General features: G+C 36.2%; 1 long non-coding RNA gene across 1 annotated transcript in view; it reads left to right on the plus strand.

Moving 5' to 3' along the window:
* The first annotated feature begins 2,238 nt into the window (after positions 1-2,238).
* LOC138175766 (uncharacterized) overlaps positions 2,239-11,652 on the plus strand; it is a 66,604-nt gene continuing 57,190 nt past the window's right edge. Inside the window, exon 1 of the long non-coding RNA XR_011172083.1 lies at positions 2,239-2,344. This is a non-coding gene — a long non-coding RNA (uncharacterized lncRNA). The remainder of the gene's footprint in view (positions 2,345-11,652) is intronic.

An 11,652-nucleotide genomic window follows, 5' to 3' on the forward strand; every position in this document is an offset into this window, starting at 1 on the left:
ATATTATATCACTTTCAAACATACTACTAACTTTCCATGTAACAAGATGTAGTATTATTAAGATATCCCCTTTATCCTAGTCAATAAATGTGAAAAGATCTTGTCCATTGTAACAGCACAAAAGCTGCAGTGCTGGTTAACAAGATGTTTGCAGCCCCCTCTGTGACATGGTTCTAGAGCCATCATCCTGCTCCATTACTAAGAAATAATTACTTTTATCTTCTACTAGAGCCTTTGACAGAGAAAGCAAGGCAGGATAACCAACACAAGGCAAACTGATAAGGATGAATATACTTTCAGACATATAATCATGTGACTTTCCCTTCCCCTGTCACTGATTCATATCCACAGCATAAAATCTCTTCTTTTACTCATGCTGGGTTCTGATGACACAAAAATTCTTGACTCATACAAAAACATAGGTCAATTGAAGATTTTATTTTAACTTGTATTTTTATAATTCATGTAAAAGAATGAGTATTTTTAATGAAATGGAAGTTCCCAATATACTTCAATTAAACTGGCAAACTTCAGACTCTTCCTGGCTCATGGGCACTTTATTTTTGCTAAGACACTTGGATCAGTGAAGGTTTCTCTGAGACATTCTCTGTAAACAACCTTTCAAAGTTAAAACTTACAAAGAACTCCATTTATATTACAGACTTGGACTTTTTCTAAAGGGTTTTATGTTAATGTGGAGATTATACACAGACGATGGAAATCCTGAGCTTTTCAGATTTGTTGAATCTTTATCCTTTGTGGACAAATGTCAAATTTGCTTTAAGGTGGTGGGGAACTAAAATACACAAATGTGTAGTAGCCAAAAGTAGTACAGTTACAATAAATTATGATATACTAAAACATACTCCTATTGAGGTCTTATTAATATTAAAAAATAGTTCATTTTAGCCAGATTAGAAAGGGAGCGAGAGTAGTACTGGATTTGGGGTCAAAAAGACCTGGGTTCAAATCTATCATCTGCTACTTAGAGTTGTGCATCCAAGCAAAAGAAATAGTAACTCTGATCTTATGTTTCATGAATTATAAAAGGAAGATAGTAATTGTACCAAGGTCACTGGGAGAATAAAAATAAGATAATTCATGTAAAGTGTTTTGTTGCTGCTCAGATGTTTCAGTCATATCTGACTCTTTGTGACCCTCTTTGGGGTTTTCTTGGCAAAGTTACCAGAGTGGTGTGCCATTTTCTTCTACAGTTCATTTTACAGATGAGGAAACTGAGGCAAACAGGGTAAAGTGACTTGCCTCTATTCTAAGAAATAATTACTTTTCACTGCCACTAGAGCCTCTCATAAGAAAAGCAAGGCAGGGCAAATAGCACAATATAAACTGATAAGGATGAATATACTTTCAGACAGGGACAAATAATTGTGTGACTTTCCCTTCCCCCACCACTGATTCATAGCCATAGCTAATAAATGTCTGAGGCCAGATTTGAATTCAGTTCTTTCTGAGTCTGGGTCCTGTGTTCTATCCATTATGTTACCCAGCTTTGCAAATCCTAAAGCACTACATAAATGTTAATTAGGATAATATTTGTCACTACACGGGACATTATTTGGATAATATGTATAAGGGTGTTACCTGAACACCCTACGCACAATGTATACAGTTTTACTCTGCAAATACCCAATCTGGGCATATGTGGGAGCTTGGTAATGAAGATTTTTTTAATTTTTCATTCTTTAAAGAAGAAAGGTTATTTATTCTTTTAAATGTACTTTTTTTTAAGTATGCAATTTAAAATACAATTAAAGACTATGTGATAGTTATTTTACTTTCATCTATTAAAATTTAACACATTTCTTAAATATGTACTCTTCATAAGATACTAGTGATACAAAGGCAAAAACAAAAGAAGTGCACATTCTATGGGGGGATAGAATGGAATGCACACATAGGAAATATATGGAAAGCTATTTGAAAGGAAGAAGACTAATTATGGGTGATCTGGAAGACCTTTTATAGCAGGTAGCACTCAAGCTGAGTCTTAGTGTCATGTAATCAGAGATGTGAAAACGGAAGGGATCACAGAAGCCATCTGTTATAGGAATGTAAATTTTTAAGATCTTCCCTGCCCCTAGGCTTAAGTGTACCTGGAGCCTGTTGTGGGAGGCTTATTTCAGTAGATACTTTGTACTTGGGCAGTGGTTCAAGAAGGCTGTTACATTCTCTGAACCAGGAGAAGGCTATATAAGCCCTAATGGGAGGCTTTGCTTTGGGGCTCACTTTGAGAAGTGTTGTGTGATTTGACCAGATGAGACTCTTGGAAGCCTTTGAGAGTCCCCTGGCTTTGAAAACCCAGATGTTGATGCTTCTCTCTCTGGTAACTATGATTTAGTATGGATGTAATGATTGGACAGTTTGAAAGCCTGTCTGCTTGATCGTGTAACTTCTGTCTGTATATTCTGAAATTCGGGGTGCTAACTTTTTCCCCTGAACTAGGTAAACAATTTATGTTTGATTGATTAAAGTAAGCTTGTTAACCCATTTTGAGTTGCTTTCCTTTCGAAAAGCAGATCTAAGAACCTGTGTTGGCAGCCACTCTGGGGATGCTAGGGTGCTTGCTGCTACACCATCTAATCTAGCCTCCTTATTTTATAGGTGAGGAAACTGAGTTTCCTGAGTTAAGGAAACTTAGCAAAGAAGTTAAATGACTTGCCCAAGGTGACTTTCATAGTATCAGCCATGGAATTTGAACCTAGATTCTCTAACTCCATTGTTCTTTCCATTGAACATATTGCCTTAATAATAGTGAAAAACTCCACGAGGTGGAAATAAAGGGGGAAAGCAATCCAAGTATGGCAGGAAATGGAATGGCATGTCCAGGAAACCATAAATAATTCAATTTTATAGGAGTATAGAGCATGTATGATTAGTGAAGTCAGAATACAATGATAGCTTAGGATCAGATTTTCAAGGCTTTAAATACCAGAGAAGTTTGTATTGTATTCTTCTAGCAATAGGAAAACATTGAAGTCCCTTGAGCAGAAGGGTGATATGGTCAAACTACATTTTAGGGGTAACAATTTGAAGAGGATGGACTAGAGAAGAGAGAGATACATGAAGCAGAGAGACCAAATAATGAATCTATCACCAAAAATAGGTGATAGATATAGATGAAAACAAATATAGATACAGACATAGCAAAGACAGGAAAGTCATCAGGAAGGCTGACAGCAAATGATCTAGTCTTTTCTCATTTACATATCAATTGGATCTGTGCTTGGGAAAAAATAGCTTCACTATCCCTGCCTCCTGTGTGGGAGTAGGGGTGGCAATTGGGTAGTAGTGATGTTTGGAATCTTGGACATGGCATTAGGGAGACTTAGGGACTACCAGAGTTAAATTGAAGTTACAAGGAATTTTCTAACCCTAAGTCAGATAGCTGTCAGGGACTACAGATATATGAGGACTAGGCATAGAAATTCAAAAGAATACATGTAATCTTAACCTGGGAGCATATTGGTTGACTTTGACACTTATGTAGGTATTCATTACCTTCTCAGATGTTGACTTGTATATTTCCAAAAAAGTGCCTTCCACTTCTGTGCCCTGATCATTTATGCTCTTCTTATGCACCTCACCTCTTCAAGTATGTTCCCTGCCCATATGTTTCCTATCCATGTGCTTTCCATTTGTGTCCCTAGTCACATAAGGCTTCTGTGTGTTGGTAGTTTCCCCACTAGTGCTGTGGCTCCTCATGGGAGATTGTACTCTCTGTCTGCATGTAAACACAATCTTTTCTTATTTTATTTGCATTGCTATTTAATGAAATTTCTTTTGTTTGAACTATCATATTCTGTTGCCAAAAACTAAAATAAATATTGGTGGAAAGTAGTAAACCATAGTTTTTTGAGTAGATGCTTATACACAGAAAGTTTCTAACCTAGGATACTTTTAAAATAGGTCCTTGTGTGATGACAGAGAGGCCCTAGATGCTACACATAATTATTAATAATTTTATCCTCTATGAATAACTAGTACCATAGTTAATTGTTGTACATGTGTTGATTTTGTTTTCTGAGATGAGTTGTAATCTCCTTCAATGCCATGGTTGTGGATAATATTTTCATCTTCCACAGTATGTAACAGTCATGGGTACACATAAGAGGTGAGACAGTTAGGTGGGACAGTGGATAGAGAGATGGCCCTGAGGTCAGGAAGACTTATGTTCAACTCTGGCTTCAGATACTTAGCATCTGTGTGACCTTGGGTAAGTCCCTTAACCTCTGTCTGCTTCTTTCTTCATCTGGAAGATGTGGATAAAGACAGTACCTGCTTCACAAGGTCACTGAGAAGATAAAATAAGATACTTATAAGATCCTTTGCAAACCTGAAAGTGTGCTATAAATGCTACTTATTATTATTTTTATAAGGCATTCAATAAAAAAATTATTGATTTATTTGGTTGAATGTATCCACCTCAAATGTGTTATTTTCCCTCCAGTCTCTCTTCCCCTGGCTAATCTTAGTTCTCCCTCTTCAGTTAATCATATGGTCTGATCTAAAGAAAAATATGAAACATAAAGTAGAAGATCCTTTAGTAAACTCTTTGGATCAACAAATAAGTCCTGGCGTGAGGCAGTGGAGGAAAAGAAATTTTATGGATGGAAGAGTCCCTGTCATTGGAAAAACTTGTGTTTCCAGTTCCCACATGGCCAGATATAGAACTCAATTTGAAACACATGCACCAGTGCTTACAGAAGTAAATAACAGGGAGGGTGAGTTAACATAGTGCACCATTTAGCCCAATCAAATGATTTGAAAGGTAATATGTTTCTGTGTGCTAAAAGCACATAAATATGGTCTTAATTGATCATTTTATCACCTGCCACACTATCATGTGGCAGCCATAATGAAAATTACAATTCACACTTTGAGAGCACTTTGATTTCTGCGAAGTGATTGACTCACAACAACCCTGTTAGAAAGGCAGTATTAAGTGTTATTATCATCCCCCTCTTCGAATTGAGGAAACTAAAACTGAGAAGTCAAGTTGGTAAATATTTATTACCTAGTGTATTCCAGGCACTGTGCTAAGTGCAGGAATCAACAAAGAAAGGCTAGATATACTTCCCATTTACAAGAAGCTTACACTCTAATGGGGAAGACGAAATGCAAATAACTATGTATGAACAAGCTGTATACAGCATAAGCTGGGGTCAATCAGCTGAGAGAAGGAATAAAGAAAGACTTCTCATTGAAGGGACTTGTCCAAAGTCACACACCTATTAAGTATCTTAGGTGAGACTTGAATCCAGATTTCCGGACACCAAGGCCTACACTCCTTCTACTAGACCATACTGCCTTAATTACTACCAGATTTTAATTCTGAGATTATAACAAAGTAGTTGTGAAGGCATAATAAAGATTCAGCTTTTCTTCTTACTTTTGTCTGGGTACTAAGTACTTACTTTAGTCTTTTCTCATTCATCATTTTTTGTTTCATTTCATTTGCACTAATGCCAAGCTAATTGACCTAAATGAACTCTAAACACTCAGTTTAGACAACTTGCTATAACCCTTTGTACAAAGAGTCTTAGAGTTAGAAAAGATATTAGGGGATATTAAGAACAGTTTTCTGTTTTTACTAGTAAAGAAACTGAGGAATAAATTGGTTCATGACTTACCCAGGGTCACAGCAGGTGACTACATCATTCAATCTTACCCAAGGTGGGATTTGATCTGGGGTTTTCCTGATTCCAAGTCCAGTGCCCTAAACATGACACCAGATTGTCTCTAATAAATATATTTTTTCTTCAGAATTCCAGTCCCTATTTTTGCATGTAGTTAAAAACAGGCTCACTCAAAACAGATATACCTGACTTAATTACACAAACATACCATCTCTCTGACAATTTCCTCTCACTCAAAATCTCTTAATGATGCACATTTACAATGGGGCAAATACTACTCAGGGGAGAAGCTTAGATCCATTTCAACTTCCCTTTCCAGGAACCACCTGCTAGGATCCTTTGTATTTAGTCAACAAAAGAGGGGAATTTGATAAGTGACAGGATGCCCAGATGTGCCCATGTACTCTTAGAGAAATTTCCAATTGAGTAAAAACATATACTTATACTATAGGATTATGCTATAAGACCAATAGATTTTAGAGTTAGAAGAGGTTGTAAGGACTATCTAGCCAGACCACTGAATTTCACATGTGCAGAAACTGAGGCCAAGAGAGGTTATATGAATTGTTCAAGATCACAAAGTGAGTAAATGTCTGACCTGGGCTTAGAATAGAAGTGTTGGTTCAAAGCCTGGGCCTCTTTCCACAATACAATCAGATTTTGTTTAGGTAACTCAGACTTTAAAAATAACATCTAGTTTAAAGATACCAAACTTTAAAAAATATGGAAAAGCTGAAAGAGCACCAGAGAAGGGCTACGAAAAAAGAGGTTATGAAAAATGAGAAAATAGATCCTATGTCTTCAAAATTAAAATATATAGATGAGAAAGCTAAGCATATGCAGATATACAGATGCAGAGAAGATGAGAGTTGGATAAAATCTCAAGGGTATCTAGTGCAGTCCTTAGATGAATATGAACCTCATCTACACCATTCATGAAGAGCGGTCAGTAGACGGTTAGCTCCTTGAATGCAGGGATTGCCTTTTGCCTTTTTCTTTATCTCCAGTGCTTAGTACAGTTCCTGGCACATAGTAGGTGCTTATAAATGTTTATTGATTGATAAGACATTCATTCTTCATTTGAAGACTACCAGTGAAGAGAAACCCACTACATCTTGAGACAGGTCCTTCCATATTTGTTGTTAGCTATAGTCATTTCAGTTGTGTCCAACTCTATGTTACCCCATCTGGGGATTTTCTTGCAAAGATATTGGAGTGGTTTACCATTTTCTTCTTTGGGTCATTTTACAGATAAGAAAACTGAGGCAAACAGGATTAAGTGACTTCCTGACATTCTGTTTTTCAAATTCTTTAGTTATAGGTACTTGGGAACAAAACCACTGAGCAATTTCATTTAGGACTTGTCAGTCAAACAGTTTCTGGGCTTCATATACACATTTTATGAGTAAATTTCATTACTTTTTTATGAGTTACTTTGATGTCATATAAACACTTTTCTATTTTTTACATTTGCTCTGTGTGTCTCTCTCCCACACATATACATATACACACATACACACAGAGAGAATTGCATTGTGTCTAAGACAATACTCATTGATTTTCATAGCTGGGTAAAATGAAGTAGTTCTCGTGGGCTAGATTTTTTATTAAGAAACTATAATACAGTTATCTTAAAACTTGAGGCAAATATTGTAAAGACATATAATTTTCAGTGTAAGGCTTTTTAAGAGAAGTTTTCCTCAAAAGAAATGAACCACATCCTTTGTATTTATTAAATCCTGTGAAATACCTTGATTTAGTATATTACAAGGCAAAAACTAATATTTAGGAAACTATCATAAACTACCCTTTGGTGTTCATACTGAATTTCTGGAATAGTTTAATTGCTCCCATACTGCCACATTTGTTGAAGAGTCATGGCATATGGCATGCTACTGCCTGTCTGGAAACGTTTTAGCGATTTCTTTCCAATCTTACCAAAGTTCTGACTATTTAGAACCAAGTAGGGGAGGAATAACTTGAACTAGGGTTGTGATTTCATTGTTATATGGAACTCCCAGGAGAAGAGACTCTTTCCTATGTACCTGAGCACCTTCTCTACAATGTATGGTACTACAGAGCTGTCCAGAGCCCTGAGAGGTTAAGTGCCTTCCGAAGGGTCACACAGACAGCACATGTCAAGAGACTAAACTTAAACTTAAGTTTTCCTCCTTTGAAGTCTGCCTGTCTATCTACTATGCCCAACCATCTCTATGATATTCTTAGTAGTAGGATCATAGGATAACTTATTAAAATTAGGAGGAAAAATAGAGGTCATTAAAACCCCTTAGTTATACACATGAGATCACTGAGGTTCAAAGGAAGTTACACAATTTTTCCAGGATCACACAGCTGAGGTTAGGTAGGATTTGAACTCAGATCTTCCATATTCCAAATCCAGCATTCTTTTTCTATTTATTTTTTTATTTCTACAATATTCTAAGCAATAGAATCCCTGATGCGGACATTTCTTTAACTCAATGTATTAAATTTCCTTCTCATGTTCATTTAAAAAACTACATTTTTGTTTTCTACTATTGTGGAAAATTACAATGCTGGTCATTTCTCATCTATCTTATATTTCATATGTCCTATGATGGATCAATTACCTAAAAAAACCTTGTAAAGTGTTACAATAACAGACACTAAAAGAGTAAAAAAAAAAATCAACATTGTAACAGGACATTTGGATACAAATGTCCTTAGAAATAGCTAGTGGTTTTACATACACATGGTTTATAAATGGTACCTCAAAGGTATATAGACATGTTTTATAAATGGTACCTCGAAGGTATATATAATTACCAAAAGGAAAGGGGAAATGAAATTATTTGGAGGAGAGGTACGGGGCCACATTTTCAAACAGGGATGATTAAAAAAATAATTTAAATTAACATATTATTGCCTATGTAGTTTTCCACCATTTTAATTTTAAAAAATGAACAAAAGCATGCATATCAGGTATAGCAAAATAAGATAACACATGATTGAAGCTTACCAAAAAGAAAGTGTTGGGGCAGCGTGCAAATACTTGAGAAATTCTTCAAAAAACCTATTGACAAAGTGTTTTTTTCCCTCTTGTGCAGAAAAACTCATTCAAATGAAATCAAAATTCTGGTAGAATTAAGTGGGTCTCTTGGAAATATTTTATGAGTGTGGCTAGAACAGATGAAAAAAAATGACTTACAGTTTCATCAGTCCATCCAGGTTCATGGTAATATTTTCCAAAGTTAACATGAAACATTTTGCTCAGTTTTCTTTTTACTGGACTAGAGTTGGACATATTTGATTTTTTCTTTTTGTATTACTCAGCTTTTTCAATGTAATGGAGATACAGTGCTCAGAAAGCAAGGATAAATCAAATGGAAAGAGGAAAAGCACAGAAATTTGAAAGAACAAATCACCCTCTGTCTGCCAATTTTTAATGAAAAGAAAAATTTGCTCAGATTTTTTCTGGAGTTAGAATTCTAGTATTCTAGGGGAGCATTATGAGTATGTAAATAAGGCTCCTTGAATGTAGCCACTGCTTTCTTTAATTTTGCTTTTATTTACTTTGTTCGAGAAGGATAACTTTAAATATTTATGTTTTGGTTCATATTATTTGCCATGGACACAAAATAATAACAGAATCATGTATTGAAGTTTTGTCCAACACTTTAGTCAAATTCTTCTCTTAGAAATAAATGGGAGGGGGAATTTTTTTGTTCTTGTACAGTTGTGTCCAACTCTATGTGACCTTATTTGGGGTTTTCTTAGCAAGGATACTAGAATCGTTTGCCATTTCCTTTTCCAAATCATTTTACAGATGAGGAAACTGAGGCAAAGAGGGTTAAGTTCCTTGCTCGGGGTCACATAGCTAGTAAGTTCCTGAGACCAAATTTGAACTCAGGTCTTCCTGACAAGGCACAACACTCCATCTACTACACCACCTAGCTGCATCTTGAGATAGAGAAAGGGATTTAAGACTTCGTTTATAGAATGAATTCCAAGGTAAAGAAGTTGGTCAATGCAGGTCAGCATTTTCTCTGCTACTTACAGTCTGAAAGACTTGCCAAGAGCAATGAGAGGTTAAGAGGCATACCCAGGGTCACTGGGGGGGGGGAGGAAATAAGGATTTATTAAGCTCCTACTGTATGTCAGGCACTGTGTGGTTGCTTGTCCTTCATTTCAAAGAGGACCAGTGATGTCATGGGATGATGTCTTGACCCCTGGGTAAATTAGATTTAAGTGAGGCAGAGTTGTGCAAAGTGATTAGCCTGACTCTCTTTTCCAGAGTCATCAAAGTCCAGTGGCAAGACAAAAGTCAGAATGTAGTGGATTACCTTGGTATCTTTGATGTCTAACTAAGCTCTAAGGGCTCTACAATGCCTGCTTTAGTCACTTTCATGGTCATTGAAACAAATTGTCATCTGCCCATTCTACCTTGGGAAAAGCTTTTGTGTACTTGGGGTAGACTAACTCCACTGACTCACTGAAGAATTTGAGGTCTTGCAGTGACCCTCAACCTAGTTTAGCCCATCTGCTGGGGCAATTTACTGGGGTATGGCTGCTGCAAATACTATAGCTTCTTGGAGCCCCTAGTGAGAGTTGGATGAAGGGGGACCCCAAAAGAGGATGAGCATCCCCTCATACCAGAGGGCATAGTCCTCCAAGCCCTTCGCTAATCACTTTATAAAAATTAACTCATTTGATTCCTACAATAGCTACAAGAAAGGTGCTATAACTATATTCATTTTACAGGTGAGGAAACTGGGACTCAAAGAGATTAAATGACTTGCCCAAGGCCACAAAGCTATTAACTATATGAGATTGGATTTGAACTCAGCTCTTCCTGTATGTATCACTAACACTCTAATCACTTTGCTACATAACTGCTTCCACTGAGATAATATGTGTCAGAGGTAGCAGGTATTTGAACACAGATCTTCCTGGATCCAAATCTGCTATCTGCTATGCTATGCTGCCTCTCAATCAGGAAGAAACATAGTGTCATTTTAAAAGAATGCAATTTCCCCCTCACTCTCTTTAAAGTTCGCTATTTCTGTACATAGTCCCTCTTTCCCATATAATCATTTCATATATTTTTGGTAAATTTAAGATGCTGCCAAATTAGCTTCCAACCAGACAGAATGAGGGTTGGTTGTTGCTGTTGCTGTTTTAATGCCTCCAAATCAGACATTCAATTTTATTTCTTATGTGGAACTTCAGAAACAAATATTGGTTACCAAGTTAAGCTAGTTGCTTTATCTGTATAGTACTTGTCCCTTAATTTCCATGGGTAATTGAGAAATGCTATATAGGATTTTCATAATATCTCACATTTACATAAAAATTCAATAAGCATTTATTGTGTCTATTACATATAAGGCACTATAAGGGTAGAAGGCAGTCCCTGCCCTCAAGGAGTTTACCTTCGACTGGAGGAATTCAGAGTAGTGTTGGGGTATTTAACAAAGGGAAGGTAGGTGGCACAGTGGATAGAATGCTGGGAAATGGCAAACCACTCCTGTATATTTTCCAAGAAAACCCCAAATGGGCTCCTGAAGATTTGGAGGCAACAGAAAATGCCTGAACAACAAAAAAATGTTAATAACTGTTTCTTCATCATTATTAACATTTTCTCTGTTGCTTTTCTAAGCCCAGACAATTAAAAAAACCAAAAAATCAAACCTGAGTTTGTATCCTGTCAATTAGTTTTTTTACTTTGTTTAGTGTTTTATTTTCCCCAGTTACATGTAAAAACAACTTTTACCCTTCATTTTTAAAACTCTGAGGTTCAAATTTTCTCCCTTCCTCCTTTTCCCCCTCTCCCATTGAGAAGACAAGCAATTTGGCATAGGTTATACATATGTAGTCATGAGTCATGCAAAACATTTCCACAATAGTCATGTTGTGAAAGAAAATATAAACCAAAAAAAAAAAAAACCCAAACCAAAACTAACTGAAACAAAAAAAAAAAAAAAAAAAAAAAAAAAAAAAAAAAAACCCAAAAAAA

Source organism: Petaurus breviceps, unplaced genomic scaffold, assembly GCF_028583685.1.
Source record: "Petaurus breviceps papuanus isolate PSGF00001 unplaced genomic scaffold, PetGlider_PUasm1.0 79, whole genome shotgun sequence".
NCBI lineage: Eukaryota > Metazoa > Chordata > Mammalia > Diprotodontia > Petauridae > Petaurus > Petaurus breviceps.